The sequence below is a fragment of the Sorex fumeus genome, unplaced genomic scaffold (genome assembly GCF_029834395.1).
Source record: "Sorex fumeus unplaced genomic scaffold, SorFum_2.1 ptg000149l, whole genome shotgun sequence".
NCBI classification, from domain to species: domain Eukaryota; kingdom Metazoa; phylum Chordata; class Mammalia; order Eulipotyphla; family Soricidae; genus Sorex; species Sorex fumeus.
Window position 1 is genome coordinate 7,108,239 of NW_026606206.1, and position 8,173 is coordinate 7,116,411.

Here is an 8,173-nt window from a genome sequence, read left to right on the forward strand (position 1 = left end):
GACTTCAGGATCTGTGGTCTGGGCCTGTAAGTTGACCTGGTATCTGTCGTGGGAGGTGGGAGTCGCTGCCAGATGTCAGGAAGTATGGGCGGTTGGGGGGAGGCTGCCCACTCCTACTCTTAAAAGAACACCTGAGTTCTCAGCCTGGGCACTGGGTTCCTGAAATTATTTGCAGCTTTGTGTCTCTGTAGAGAATATTCATGAAGTGGTGGAATAATCATTGTCTTTTTTATTGTTGAGTAATATGCCATGAGACCCATGTGCCATAGTTTGTTTAATTGAAAGGAAATTTGGATTGTTTCCAGTTTGGGGTAGAGGTTAGGTTCCTACAGTCAAGTATGGCTGGAGAGAGAGCACAGCAGGTAGCCTTGCTTGCGGTCAACCCGGCCGATCTGGGTTTGTTTCCTCCACCTCTCTCAGAGAGCCCGGCAAGCTACCTATGGCATATTTGATATGCCAAACACAATAACAAGAAGTCTCACTATGGAGGGACTGGAACCATAGCACAGTGAGTAGGGTGTTTGCCTTGCACACGGCCAACTGGGTTTGATTCTCAGCATCCCATATAGTCCCCCGAGCATTGCCAGGAGTAATTCCTGAGTGCAGAGCCAGGAGTAACCCTGAGCACTGCCGGGTGTGACCCAAAAAGCAAACAAAACAAAACAAAACAAGACAAAACAAAAACCAACCAAAAAAAAAAAAACAACCAAACAAGAAGTCTCACAATGGAGACGTTACTGGGCCCACTTGAGCAAATCGATGAACAATGGAGTGACAGTGACAGTGACAGTCAAGTATGTATGGGTTTTGTACAATGATCTGATGTGTTGCTGGGAGAAATGCAATAATTGGGTTGCACACTTAGTTTTTTCCGGAAATGAGCAAACTTCCCAGTGTGGCTTCATCATTTTATATATATATATATTTTTTTTTTTTCTTTTTGGGTCACACCTGGCGATGCACAGGGGTTACTCCTGGCTCTGCACTCAGGAGTTACTCCTGGCGGTGCTCAGGGGATCATATGGGATGCTGGGAATCGAACCCGGGTCAGCTGCATGCAAGGCTAACACCCTACCCGCTGTGCTATTGCTCCAGCCCCTCATTATATATTTTTGCTAGTGATATATTGGTATCTCTTATTGTCTAGTTCTCACTCTCAGAGAACCCAGCAGGCTACCAAGAGTATCCTCCCCGCACATATGCCTGACTGTGAGCACCTGTAAAGGTGATTAGAGGCTGCCCCCAAAGCCTCCATCTCTCCCAGAGAGCCCAGCAAGCTACCGAGAGTATTCCGCCCGCACAGCAAAGCCTGGCAAGCTACCTGTGGCGTTCTTGATATGCCAAAAACAGTAACAATGATGGTCCTCATTCCCCTGACCCTGAAAGAGCCCCCAATAGGCCATCGGGCTACACTAGCACATGGCAGGGACAAATGGAGACGTTACTGGTGCTTGCTCGAGCAAATCAATGAACAACGGGGTGATGATAGTGATAGTGATATTGGTGTCTAGCTAGCTGCATTCTTGTTGTGACTGGTGTTGTCACTACTTGCTTGTGTATTCGTGCTGTTGCTGCTATTAATTTTTGGTTTTAGGAGCATACCTGGTGGTTCTCAGTGCTACTCCCAGTTTGGTGCTCAGGGAATGCTTCCTGTGGAATGCAGGGGGTGGAGTATGCAGGGACCATGTAGTGTCAGGGATCTAAACTGAGCCTCTGGTATGTAAACATATACACTGGTATCTCTACAGCCCCAGTATCATTTTTGGTTAGTCATTTACTAGTTGTATCATAACATCTAATTGTTCGTTTGTAATTTCCCTGATGGATAACCATGCTGCTGAAATTTTTTTCTTTTTTTTTTCTTTAGGTTTTGGGTCACGCTCATCGGTACATGAATACTCAGGGAATACTCTCAGCTTAGTGCTCAGGGGTGGATCCCAGTGGTCACTGAGGCTGAAGCATTTAACCTGGGCCTCCCACATAATAACACACACAAGCTTCGGCTCTCTGGCCTGATGCTGAACTTTATTTTTACCTGTGAGCTGGTCTTGCAGCTATCCTCTTCAAAATGCCACTTGCCTATTTTCAAAACTGGGCTCAGGGATGTGGCTTAGTGCCAAAGCACATGCCTTGCAGGTGGAAGGTTCTGGGTTCAATCACTGCCATTGCAAAAAGAAAACAAAAACAAGTAAATTAGATTGTATTTTTTTCCTTTTCGGGTCACACCTGGCTATGCTCAGGGGTTACTCCTGGCTTTGCACTCAGGAATCATTCCTGGAAGTGCTCAGGAGACCATATGGGATGCTGGGAATTGAACCTGGGTGGGCGAGTGCAAGGCAAACACCCTACCCGCTGTGCACTCCAGCCCCTAGATTGTATTTTTATTGCTGAGCTTTCTTGACTTATTCTAGATACTATATATCTAGATACTAAAAAAATTGGCAGCCTTTCAGTCATCTATGGCTTGCACTTGCATTTTTTTCCCTTTTTTTAAAAAAATTTTGGGGTCACATCTGGCGATGCATAGGGATTACTCCTGGGTCTGCACTCAGGAATCACTCCTGACGGTGCTCAGGGGACCATATGGGATGCTGGGGATCGAACCCCGGTCGGCCGCGTGCAAGGCAAATGCCCTATCCGCTGTGCTATCTCTCCAGCCCCTGCATTTGCGTTTTTCTCTCAGTCTATAGTTTATCTTTCTTACTCATACCAGGGGCCTTTTGTAGAGAAAATGTTTTGCATTTTCACAAGGTACAACTTTCAATTTTGCCTTTTATTGATTGTACTTATTCTACTGGTACTGAAACAAGTAACTCTTTTCCTAGCTCTTATATCCGAAGGATTTTCTTCTTTCTTTTAAAAAATTCAGTCCCTTCTTATCTTCATCATGCAAACAATGACTTCTGGGTTGTAGAAGAGGATTCTCCTATACTTTCTAAATCTTTCCAATATCACATTTCAGTATGATTTCCTTTTCATTAGCTAGTGTATAAGATGTAATATTTAAGTCAATGTTTATTTATTTATTTATTTACTTACTTATGGTTGGGGGTCATACCAGGCTGTGGTCACAGCTTACTCCTGGCTCTGTGCTGTGGGATTACTCCTGATTGGTTCAGGGAACTATATGTGGGGCCAGGGATTAAAGCTGGGTGGGCCTTGTGCAAGGCAAGTGCCCTACATGCTGCACTACCTGACCCAGTTTATTTACTTTTTGCTCACAGTCTTCCAAAGGGAAAGGGAGGTCTTAGAAAATGAAAGGTTTTTTAGATTTGCGTGTGTGTGTGTGTGTGTGTGTGTGTGTGTGTGTGTGTGTGTGGAGAGAGACAGAGAGAGAGAGAGAGAGAGAGAGACAGAGACAGAGACAGAGACAGAGAGAGAGAATAAGATAACGAGATGATCAAATTTAAGCTACAGGGAGTGTATGAACACCTGAAAGAAAATTACTATTTGGGGGGAGGAAAAGATTATCCAAAGGGCATTAACTCAATTCAATCAGCTTAATCAATAGCTGAATAATAGCAGTACTCCTACATTTAAAAAAGAATGGGCATTAACTTTTGAAAACAAGGAAAAATAGGAAAGTGTCTTACGCATTTTCCATTAAAAATTTAATTAATAAATAAATTTTGGGCCCTGGGGCCAAATTCAGTGGTGCTCAGGGGTCCCGTATGGCAGAGCAGTGCCAGGATTCAAACCAGGGTTGTGACTGCAACTGTGTCACAACAGGCAAAGCCTTAACCTTTGTGCTAGCTCTCTAGTCCAGCATTTCCCATTTCTAAGGTGGGGTAAAGTCCTGTGATGGGGGAAAGAGACTGGAGGAAATCCACCAGCATCTTTCCCTCTTGTGAAATAGCTACATTGGGTTGTTAGAGAGATCCATAATTCTGTAGAATTATGGAGTGATGAAGGTTAGGAATATAACAGGCTGATAACCAGGTAGGTGTCTGCAGAGGCTCCAGGCAGCTGGTGATTAGAACTTCGGGAAGACACGAATTCTCTGAAGGTAGTTCTCAGATTGTAATAGGGGGCAATGCTCCTTACAGGGCACCCTAACTTCTCTAAGACATGACCAAATTTGGTGTCCGCTGCAAGAGAAATGCCAGGTTCTGCCTGGAACCCTCCCCTCACTGCCTTTGCCCCCTCGGCTTCCTTGTGATGTTGGAATGTAACTACTTAAGGACTTAAGAGGCCTTCCACAAGAGACAGGAAGGCTTTGCATTCCAACTCTTGGTCCCTTGCCATATGACTGTCTCCAAAACTCTCTCTGTTATTTTTGGAATGGAAAAACCAAACACTCTATGGCTGCTTTGGAAAGGCAAGGGGATGGCTCTTCAACTTGTTTTCAGCAAATGGATACTCAGGATAATTTCCTTCGCAGGGCATCTATAATTCCAGAAGCATGAGGTGATCAGAAAAGAACTATTTGATCTATTTAATTCTGTGTGCATGCACCTTGTTGGAATTGGGAGCAGAATGTGATGAAATGGCGTGGTACTTGTATGAAAAGGGCAAGCATTAAAATGGGTGACACAATCCACTTTGAATTTTTTTGTGTGAAAAAAAAATAAATAAAAGAAAGAGGTGATCAGTTCTAGCATCCTCCAGGACATATTTACATAGAAGGGAATGGGACTGATAGCAATGTTTATTTTGGGTTTTTTTATTCTCCATATACACTGTCTGGTGGGATACATTTAATCTGCATACTTCTTTGAAGTTTTTTTTTCCTTCAAATAATCCTTACACATATAGTAGTTAGTTGAATGATGATTCTGCAAATACACCCCTATGTCCTAATCCCCAGAACCTGAGCACGAAACTTTATTTGGAATGTAAGATTTGTTAATCAGATCCAACGAAAGATCTTGAAATTTTATCTTATGACATTATCTGGGTTGATATTAATACAATGACAAAATTAATATGAAGATAGAGAGATGTGTAGAAAACACACACAAACACACATATATGTCATGTGATGCTAGAGGCTGAAATCAGAGTGATACAGCTTCAAGCTAAGGAGAAAGCCACAAGAGCCATCAGAAGTAGACGGAAGCTTTGAGATGCTATGAACAGCGCCAGTTTTCACCAACACTCCCAAGACGTTAGGGAGAAATGAGCTAATGTCCAGACTTGATTTTTGTACTAAAGGTAAAGGTAAAGGTAAAGGCCCTCCCGTTGATCATCGATTTGCTCGAGCGGGCCCAGTAACGTCTCCATTGGAGACTTTGTTGTTACTGTGTCTGGCATATCGAATACTCTCGGTAGCTTGCCGGGCTCTCCGAGAGGGGCGGAGGAATCGAACTCGGGTCGGCCATGTTGGCTGCGTGCAAGGCAAATGCCCTACCGCTGTGCTATCGCTCCAGCCCGATTTTTGTACTAAGAAAGAAAATATTTTTTTGTTTGTTTGGCATTGTTTTTTGTTTTGGGGCCGTGGAAGGCTTTGCATTCCCATTCTGGTTCTCCTGACATACGACTTTCTCCAAAACTCTCTGTTATTTCTCATGGTTCTCAGGATGTACTCGTGTCTTTGTGCTCAGGGATCACTCCTGGCAGGGCTTGGGGGACCATATGTGGTGTTTGGGATTGAACTTGGGTTGGCCACATGCAAGGCAAGCACCCCACACAGGGTTCGATCTCTTTAGTCTCAAGAAAGTCTATTGTTAAAGAAGACACACCAACATAATACTAGAGACTTTATCTTTCTCGTGGCACTTCTTCAACCATTTTTCATTTATTTACTCACTACAAGCACTTTCCAGAATTCAGAGTAAAGGAAAGATCATCATTTGTTTTCCTGAAATATTTTCTATTTTAAATTTTAGTTATTTGTTTGGGGGGATTGGAGAACATCAGCTCTGTGCTTCGGAGTCACTCCTGCTAAGGCTTGGGAGATCAGGAAGTGCTGGGAATTGAACCCGGATCAGCCACATGCAAGATAAACACCTTTTCCCTGCACTATATTTTATTTATTTATTTATTTATTTATTTATTTATTTATTTATTGGGTCTAGAGAGATGGCACAGTGGTAGGGCGTTTGCCTTGCACGCAGCCAACATGGCCAACCCGAGTTCGATTCCTCCACTCCTCTCGGAGAGCCCGTCAAGCTACCGAGAGTATCCCGCCCGCCTGGTAGAGCCTGGCAAGTTTCCCGTGATGTATTCGATATGCCAAACACAATAACAACAAAGTCTCCAATGGAGACGTTACTGGGCTCGCTCGAGCAAATCAATGAACAACAGGAGGACAGTGGATAGTGACAGTGATTCATTTAATATTATTTTATTAGTGAATCACCCGGAGGTACAGTTCTTGTCTCTGTTTTCCTGAAATCTTAAGATCCTGATATTGGAAAGTCTTCACTTGACATTTTGTTGTTTTTTTGGTTTTGGAATCACACTCAGCTGTGCTCCAGGCTTACTCCTGGCTCTGTGCTCAGGGATCGCTCCTGGTAGGGCGTGTGGGATCATATAAGATGCCTGGGATCAAACCCAGGTCAGTCATAGGCAAGGCAAGAGCATTACCTACCTGCCATACTATCTCTTTGGCCCCACTATTCTTGAATTTTGATCAAGTATTGAATGTTCTACCGGTGCCACTCCCATGTAGTTCAGGGGTCCTGGGCCACTCCTGTCAATGACTGGCCTTGCCATGTGGATTGATGATGCAGAGCTGCAGGATCCTGGGTGCTTGGGGAGGACCAAGGCTACACTTGGCAGTGCTTGGGGCCATGCAGCACCAAGAATCAATCCCAGAGTCTATGCTGTACCATTTGAACCCCTTCCCTGGCCCTGAGAGTTTCCTTTTGAACAGTGAGTAGTACCACTCTTTTGTGCGGGGTGTGCGGAATGATGGGTGATGGTGGCAGTGACCTCAGGGGTCACTGGCTTTTTGTTGCTGTCTTGCTGTATATTTTAAGTCCTACATCTTCATTTCTTTTTTGGGGTGAAGGATTGGAGCCACACTTTATGACACTTGAGAGCTATTTCTTCTTCTATGCTTGGAGTCACTCCTGGGGGGGGGGCGTGATCAAACCTGAGCTTCTTGCATGCAAAGAATGCATTAAGTCCCTTGAGTTATTTCTCTATGACTTCAATCCTTTTTATGACTGTATAGCACAGCGGTAGGGCGTTTGCCTTGCACGCAGCCAACATGGCCGACCCGAGTTCGATTCCTCCGCCCCTCTCGGAGAGCCCGGCAAGCTACCGAGAGTATCTCGCCCGCACGGCAGAGCCTGGCAAGCTCCCCGTGACGTATTCGATATGCCAGACACAGTAACAACAAAGTCTCCAATGGAGACGTTACTGGGCCCGCTTGAGCAAATCGACAATCAACGGGAGGGCCTTTACCTTTACCTATATATATGTACTTACCATTACCATATTTTGTTTATCCATTCAGTCATTGGTGAACATCTGGGTTGATTTGTTTTTTTTTTGCTTTTGCTTTTTGGGTCACACCCAGCTATGCTTAGGGGATACTCCTGGTTCTGTACTCAGGAATTACTCCAGGCAGTGCTCGGGGGATCATATGGGATACTGGGAATCAAACGTGGGTTGGCCATGTGCAAGGCAAACACCCTGCCCACTGTACTATCGCTCCAGTTCCTTGACTGCCTTTTTATTACAAATAATAATACTGCTCTGAACAGTCACACATTTTGTGTAGACAGAAGTTTTAATTTCTTGTATATAAAAGTAGAAGTACTTCCAGGGCCCCATCGTAGAAATGTTTAACATTTTGAAGAACTGTCAAGCACTTTTTCAATATAGTTGCATTATTTTATTTCACTTTTTAATTGTTTTATTGTGAAACAATTGCAAGAGCTGCATATGTTTTGGTCATATGAAAGTGATAATTTAATATGTGTATAAAGTTTGAATTGTAATCAAGTTAATTTACATGCACACATGGTTACCATTTTTAATGTGGTTAGAATGTTTAAGATCTAATTGTAGCAAGTCTTAAGTATACAATATATTATTATTATTTTTGTTTTGTTTTGGTTTTGAGCCACACCCAGCAATACTCAGGACTTATTCCTGGCTCTGTACTCAGGAATTACACCTGGTGGTTCTTGGGGGACTATGTGGGATGTGGGAATTGAACTTGAGTCATCTCCATGCAAGCCAAATGCTCTACCCACTGTACTATCTTTCCAGTTTCACA